This window comes from Balaenoptera musculus, chromosome 16 (genome assembly GCF_009873245.2).
Source record: "Balaenoptera musculus isolate JJ_BM4_2016_0621 chromosome 16, mBalMus1.pri.v3, whole genome shotgun sequence".
NCBI classification, from domain to species: Eukaryota; Metazoa; Chordata; class Mammalia; order Artiodactyla; family Balaenopteridae; genus Balaenoptera; species Balaenoptera musculus.
In genome coordinates this window covers 47,718,804-47,725,988 of record NC_045800.1, presented here as the reverse complement: position 1 = coordinate 47,725,988, position 7,185 = coordinate 47,718,804, and positions in this window count along the sequence as shown.

The following is a 7,185-nucleotide window of genomic DNA, read 5'->3' as shown; positions in this document are numbered from 1 at the left end:
GGTCACGTGATGTGGCGGCGCCGGCAGCCAGCGAGCGCGCGCCGGGGAGACTCCGCGCGCCGTGACGTCTCTGAGGACGCCCCGCCCAGCCCTGCCCCGTTGGCGCTGTCCGCGGTGCTGAAGGCCCAGGGAGGAGGGCTCCCGGGCCTGGAAGAGCGAAGATCCTGCAGACCGCAAGGCGAGATGACCCCGTCTGTCTGGGAAACCTGGCACGCTGCTGAGCCCCTGAACCCCGGGGTTCTCGTCCAAACACTAAGGAGAGTGAACCAGAAAAAAGCGGCCGTTTCTGTGTATGGAAGGATAGTTTCCGTTTTACAGACGGTAAACAGTATTTACAGATACTATTAAAAGTCCCAGTCTTAGGGCTATTTTGAAGAAAAGATGAGATAATGCATATTAAGTGCTTATCACAAAACCTGATACACAATTTACCCATTCATTGTCCAAACTATGGAGACCTAGGCTGCCTTTACCTCCTTGTTGCTGCAGTGAACACCTTCCTATACATTCCCTTAAGAACCTATGTGGAAACTTTTCTGGAATATATAACAGGGTGCTGAATTGCTGGGTCATGGGTTTGTGTATACTTAACTTGACTCAGCAGTGTTACATTGCTTCTAGATTCTGCATTCCCATAAACAGTGCAAGAGAATTTTTAAATCTTCATATCCCAGCCAACTCTTGGCAGTGTCTGGTCATATAATTTTTGCCAGAATAACAGATGCAATGTCATATCATTGTTTTAATCCACATTTCTCTGCTTATCAATGATTTGTATCTCATGTTGTTTGTTAGTTTGGGGGGCTTCCTGCTGTACTTGTCTTGCATTTTTCTCTTGTTTATATACAAGAGTTCCTGGAAGAGGAACATATACATCCGAGGTTCAAACCGCCATCTACTTTCCCATGGATTACTGCAACAGCCCCTAACCGGCCTTCTTGCTTCCACACTTGCACCCCTGAATTTTAATCTCAACACACTAGAGTTTTCCTTGTAGAACACCAATTCAAATCGTGTTGCCCCTCTGCTCAAAACCCTCAAATGACTTCACTCAAAGGAAAAGGTAAAATCCTAACGTTTGCTTCTAAGGCTCATTATCTCACTTCAAATATTTTGTGCATGCTACCATGCTTCATGAAGAAAATCAGAAAACTAAAAGAAATATGTAACGTAATACTCTTGGTGTTAATTAAAAGCACCGGCCCATAAAACTACAACATACATTTCACAAGAACACATTCAAATACATATTGAACACATTCAAATACATATCAAACACATTAATATGGTTGCCTGGGGGAGGGGATTGAGGAATGCAGATATGGGATAATTAAATGATTGTCCCTACCAATACTGATAGGGTGCCAGAATGGACTAATATAATTAACTTTATCCTGCACCTAAAGCCCTCCCTCCAAAAGAATTGTTTATTTGGAGATATTTTAAAGTCCATATGGCCAAGGACCATATCTGTTTTCTACTGTATCCCCAGCACTTAGCATAGTGCCCAATTCATTGCATGTTTTCAGTAAATATTTGTTGAATGAATAAATGAAGGAGTAAGTGGACACTTAACTTGGACCCTGAAGGATAAGTAAGAGTTTGTCTGATGCAAAAGGGCTGTGTTCATTGGGAGTTCTTTGATTAAAAGCACCAGAAAATTATCTGGCTGGCTTAAGAAAAAGGAATTGATGGGAAAGTTGTCTAAAGGACAACTCAGAATCACAGGAAAACTGGAAAATTAGTCTCAGGGAGCAGGGCTGAGCCAGAAATGGACTGACTCTTCAAGGCTCTTATGATGTTCAAGATTCAAATTCCAAGAAGAGAGATGCTAAATGATCTGGCTTGGCCTGAAGGGGGGAAGACGGGACCTGGAGCCACCCATATGAAACACACATGGATTGAGAAGAAAGGCAGATGGTTCATGGGATGCAGGTAGCACAAGAAATAGGAGTGGATGCTGGGAAAGAAAAAATCAACACACGTGCACAGAAGACCTCCAGCAGGAAAGCACCATATGCAAAAGCGGAGTTGTATGCAGGGCCAGGGGAATGGTAATTGCCTGGATGCACACAGGGAACTGGTGGCCTAGGCCAGGTGACAGTGGGCTTTGTCTACCATGTCAAGGGGTTTGGACTCTATTCAGTAGGATATTGGATACCAGCAAGATTTTAAGCTGTGAGGGACGTGGTCAGATTTGCTTTTTAGAAAGATTTCTGTGGCAACTGGAGGGAAGATGGAGTAGTAAAAGGTGAGAGCAAAAATATATCCAGGTGAGAGGCAATAATGCACTGGCTGGCAGTAGAGGTAGAGAGAGAGGGACAGATTTAAGAGACATTTAGGAGTCAGCTCCATAGGGTTTAATGGTTGACCAGGCATGAGTGGTGGGCGCAATGATAACTCACAGATTTCTGGCTTTAGTGACTGTGGGGACAGTGGAACCTCTTAGTGAGCTGCAAAACAGGAGATGCAGGTTGGGGAGAACAACAGAAAAAGTATACAAGTTGGAGCCACCAATGAGCCACTTAAGAAAGATGAAGAGTATGACATGGAACAGCAGGCAGGAATAAAACCCTAGCAAATCAGTAGGCTTCAGAACCTCCCATTTGCCCACAGTGGTCTTCAGAGTCACGAGAGGAAACACAGAGCCATGGAGAGAGACTCACACCATGGAGGGAAGCTGAGTTGCTGAAGGGGCTGGGCAGGGCAGTGAAAGGAAGCAGCTGCTGTAGGAGCCTTTTAGCCTAATTGATGCTCTGCTAATTACATTGATTAAAGCAAACATTTGGGGCAATTAAGACTCCCATGAGGATGTCTGCCATTCTCAGAAGACTGAGAAGCCCGGAGGCATGGCTATGGGCTCTGCAAAGATCTTCAGAAGCAGAAACCTTCCTTTTCTTCTCTCTCTCTGACAGAACATGCATGCAAGTTTGTATTTGTTCTGGTTGTATAGACTTTAGAATTTAAATAATACAGAAGGATACAGAGCAAAATGTGAAAATCTCCCTTCCACCTGCCTCAGCTTCACCTTTCTCCCCCTCCAGAAATTACTGGCCACAGCTGGGTGAACATCTTTATGAAACTGTCTGTGTATTTATCTAAGTCTACTTGTACAAATACACATTTATAAAAACATAAAATGCATCCACTAGACTGTAGTTCTGCAATTTGCTTCCTTTTTTCAATTGTCTTGAAGATCTTTATTTTAATTTCAGTACATGTAGGATCACCTCCTATTTCTTAATGGGTATATTGTATTCATTGTAGGGGTGTGTAATGATTATATTTAACTTCTTTTACATTGAACAGACATTTACAGCAAAAAAAAAAAAAAAAAGTCCTTCCACGTATATCCTTTAGCACGTGTGCAACTATTTTGGCAATACTGATTCCTAGAAGAAGTGTAACACTGGGTTAAGGGATATGGATGTTTTAATTTTTAATAACTACTGTCTTCAGTAAGACCATTCCAATATGTGTCCCCATTAACATTTGAGAGTTCCCACTTTCTTACATCCTTGCCAAGACTTGTTATTATCAGTCTTTTTAATTTGTGCCACTATGATAGATGAAAAAAAACTGTCTTAGTTTGTATAAAACTGGTAAGTGCAGTTGAGAACCTTTTTATGTTTATTTTGTATTCCTCTTCTGTGAATTGCCTAATCATTTTCTTTGCGCATTTTTCTAATGGGTTGTTTTCATCTTTCTTATTGATTCATCTAAACTCTGTATATATTCTGGATAAGAATACTTTGGTATGTCATAAATACTGAAACTATTTATTTCCCCCAGTCTGTCACTTGTCTTTTAACTTTGTTTATAGATGTTTTAGCCATGTGGTAATTAACACTTGTCATGGGCTGAATTGTGTCTCCCACCACCAAATTCATATGCTAAACGCCCAGTACTCAGAATCATAATAATCATATTTGGAGATAAGATCTTTAAAGATCTTAATTAAGTTAAAATGAGGTTATTAAGTTAAAATGAGGTAGTTAGGGTGGGCATTATAAGTACTTATAAGAAAAGAAATTTGGACACAGACATCTTTACACACAGAGGTAAGACCATGTGAAAACAGAGGGAGAAGGTGGCCATCTGTAAGCCAAGGAGAGAGGCCTCAGAAAAAACCAACCCTGATGTCACCTTGATCTTAGACTTCTGGCCTCCAGAACTGTGAGAAAATTAATTTCTGTTGTTTAAGCCCCCTTGTCTGTGGTACTTTGTTACGGTGGCCTTAGAAATGAATACAGTGCTCTTGTTGGAGGCTCCATTCCTTAATTTGAGAACCACTCAGGACTCCAGGGTTTTCCCTCAATTCCAGCTTCTCCTGGGTCAGGGCTCCTTCTATCCCCAGGTGGGGTAGGGATGGCCCCATTTTACCCTCTCATACAGCTCCTCGTTAAAGTCTGCTTACAGTTGACAAGTACATTTCTTTTGTTCTTTCCTCTCCCATCTCATTATATTATTATTTTGAAGAGAGATTCCCAAAGGACAGATCATCACTCAGAGGCAAATACTGTTAGCTTTGGGGTAGATTTTATCTTCACTTTTAAAAATACATCTTTTACAAACACAGTTGAGATAACATGTTATTTACTTAACAGGACAACTTAAGCATTTCCCACCTTTTAAAATATTTATAAACCTGGTTTTAATGACTGCAAGTATATAATGATATATTTTCTTGGGTGTTTCCTCTAGCACGATTTTTTTTCCAACACAAGCCATGCTCTGTCTGTGGCCTCTGACCAGACTTCACACTGCTCGCTTTGTTCCCACCATGATTATTGCTCCCACCACAGTGCCAGGTTATGTGCTAAGCACTTAACAGGTGTCATCCCATATGTTCTTATTTTTTTAATTTATTTAATTTATTTATCTTTGGCAGCGTTGGGTCTTCGTTGCTGCACACGGGCTTTCTCTAGTTGCTGCGAGCAGGGGCTACTCCTCGTTGTGGTGCATGGGCTTCTCATTGCAGTGGCTTCTCTTGTTGCAGAGCACGGGCTCTAGGCGCGCGGGCTTCAGTAGTTGTGGCACGTGGGCTCAGTAGCTGTGGCTCACGGGCTTAGTTGCTCTGCGGCATGTGGGATCTTCCTGGACTAGGGCTCAAACCCGTGTCCCCTGCATTGGCAGGTGGATTCTTAACCACTGTGCCACCAGGGAAGCCCCATCCCATATATTCTTTACAACAACTGAGAGATGAGGAAAGTGCCACTTGCACAGGTCACATATAGATGTAGATGGAGGCAGAGTAACACTCTGTGTATCAATAAAGAAATATCAGTGTAGAACTCTGAGACTTCCAGCTCCAGTCCCAACACTCATTCAGTGGAACTAAAAGCTGAACACTGATTGAGGTGCTGATATTTGCACAGGGTCACAGAACACAGCCAGATGAAGAAGTCTTGTTACCCAAAAACTGGGTTTGCCTCTTGGTGGATGTGGAGCCAAAAGACACAGCCAATCCAAAGAGCAGGGGAAGGAAGGATTTTATTACTTGTAATGAGTAAGGAGAACACCAGGGATATTTGCCAAAGCTATGTCTCCCAGAACAGCAAAATTGGGGAAGATTTAAGCTAAGGGGGCATACATATTCATGAAGGGGATTGAGCAGAGGAGAATTCAGTATAGAATTGAGGCAAAGTTTAACAGAGTCTGGGCTCTAGTTGATTGACATCATGAGGGTCAGCAGAAGTCAGCATCGTCATTCCTTAGGGTTTAGTTAGTCTGGTGGTTGAGTGCTTGAGGGAGTTTGGATCCTTGGATCCTGCAAAATAGCTCAAGGATGTGCTTCAGGCTAATCTTTACCTTTGAAACAGAACTGGGAACCTTTACAACTGATTTATTGTCTCCAATATGGTTAAGTCATTTCCCTGGTCTGGTAATAGCTGCTTATTCTTACATTCTTTGTTCCTTTAAAATCATTAAATACCGAGGCCTATTCTTTTGCAAGGGCAAGCTTGGGGCCAGGCTTAGATCACAAAATGGCTTGGGCCTAAAACAGCTACTCTTATGTCAAGAAAGCCGTGCCTGGTTCTCTTCCTCCAGGGACCCCCCCTACCCTATCGGGCTACAGCCTGGCCTCCTGTCTCTTCACGCTGGCTCTTTCCATGCCCCAGGCTGCCGTCTCACATGCTTCACACCCTCTCCTAGAGAGTGCACAACCCAGGAGGCCCCAGCTCCCAAGGACTTCTCCAGACAAGCCTCTACCCCAGGTAAGTTCAACTTCCCACCTTCTCCAAACTCTCTCCTTTTGGCGCTTGGTGGGTGGTGATCTATAGATGAAAGCTTCATTAATTCAGGTTCCAATAGCTCAGAATCAGTGTAGGATCATTCATTCTCAAGATATATTCATATTAACCTTAACAATCTATGTACATGGTTTTTTTTTTGGTACATGGTTGTTTTATAGCAAACTTATTAAAATCAGTGATATGGAAAAGGAACACTTTAAATTAAACTTCTTATTTTGAGATAATTCTATATTCATTTGCAGTTGTAAGAAATAACACAGAGATATACTGTGTACTCCACCCAGTTTCCCCCAGTGGTAACATCTTGCAAACCAATATCATAACCAGGGTATCGACATCTTCTATCAATACAGCCAATATATAAATCATTTCTATCACCAGGAGAATCCCTTATGTTACCCTTTTACAGCCACATTTGGTGTTGTCACTTTTTTGTGTGTGTGAAATTTTAGTCTTTCTGATAGGTTTCTAGTGATATCTCATTATGGTTTTATTTTGCATTTCTCTGACAGCTAATGAACATCTATCTTTTCATGTGCTTGTTTACCATCTGTGTATCTTCTTCAGTGAAATGTTCATGTCTTAAAGCCCCTTTCTAATTGGATTGCTTTTTTTTTTAACTGTTGAGTTTTGAGAGTCCTTTATATATTCTAGATACTAGTCCTTGAGCATATGTGGTATGCAAATATTTTCTCCCAGTCTGTAGTTTCTCTTCATCCTCAAAACAGGGTCTTACATTGAACTAAAGTTTTCAATTCTGATGAAGTCCAATTTATTAATTTTTCATTTTACAGCTTGCGCTTTGGTTTTCAGTCTAAGAACTTTTTGCCTAGCCCTAGATCCTGAAGATTTTCTCCTCTATATTTTTTTCAGAGTTTTTGGGTTTTACATTTTATATTTAAGCCCATCATCCATTTTGAGTTAATTT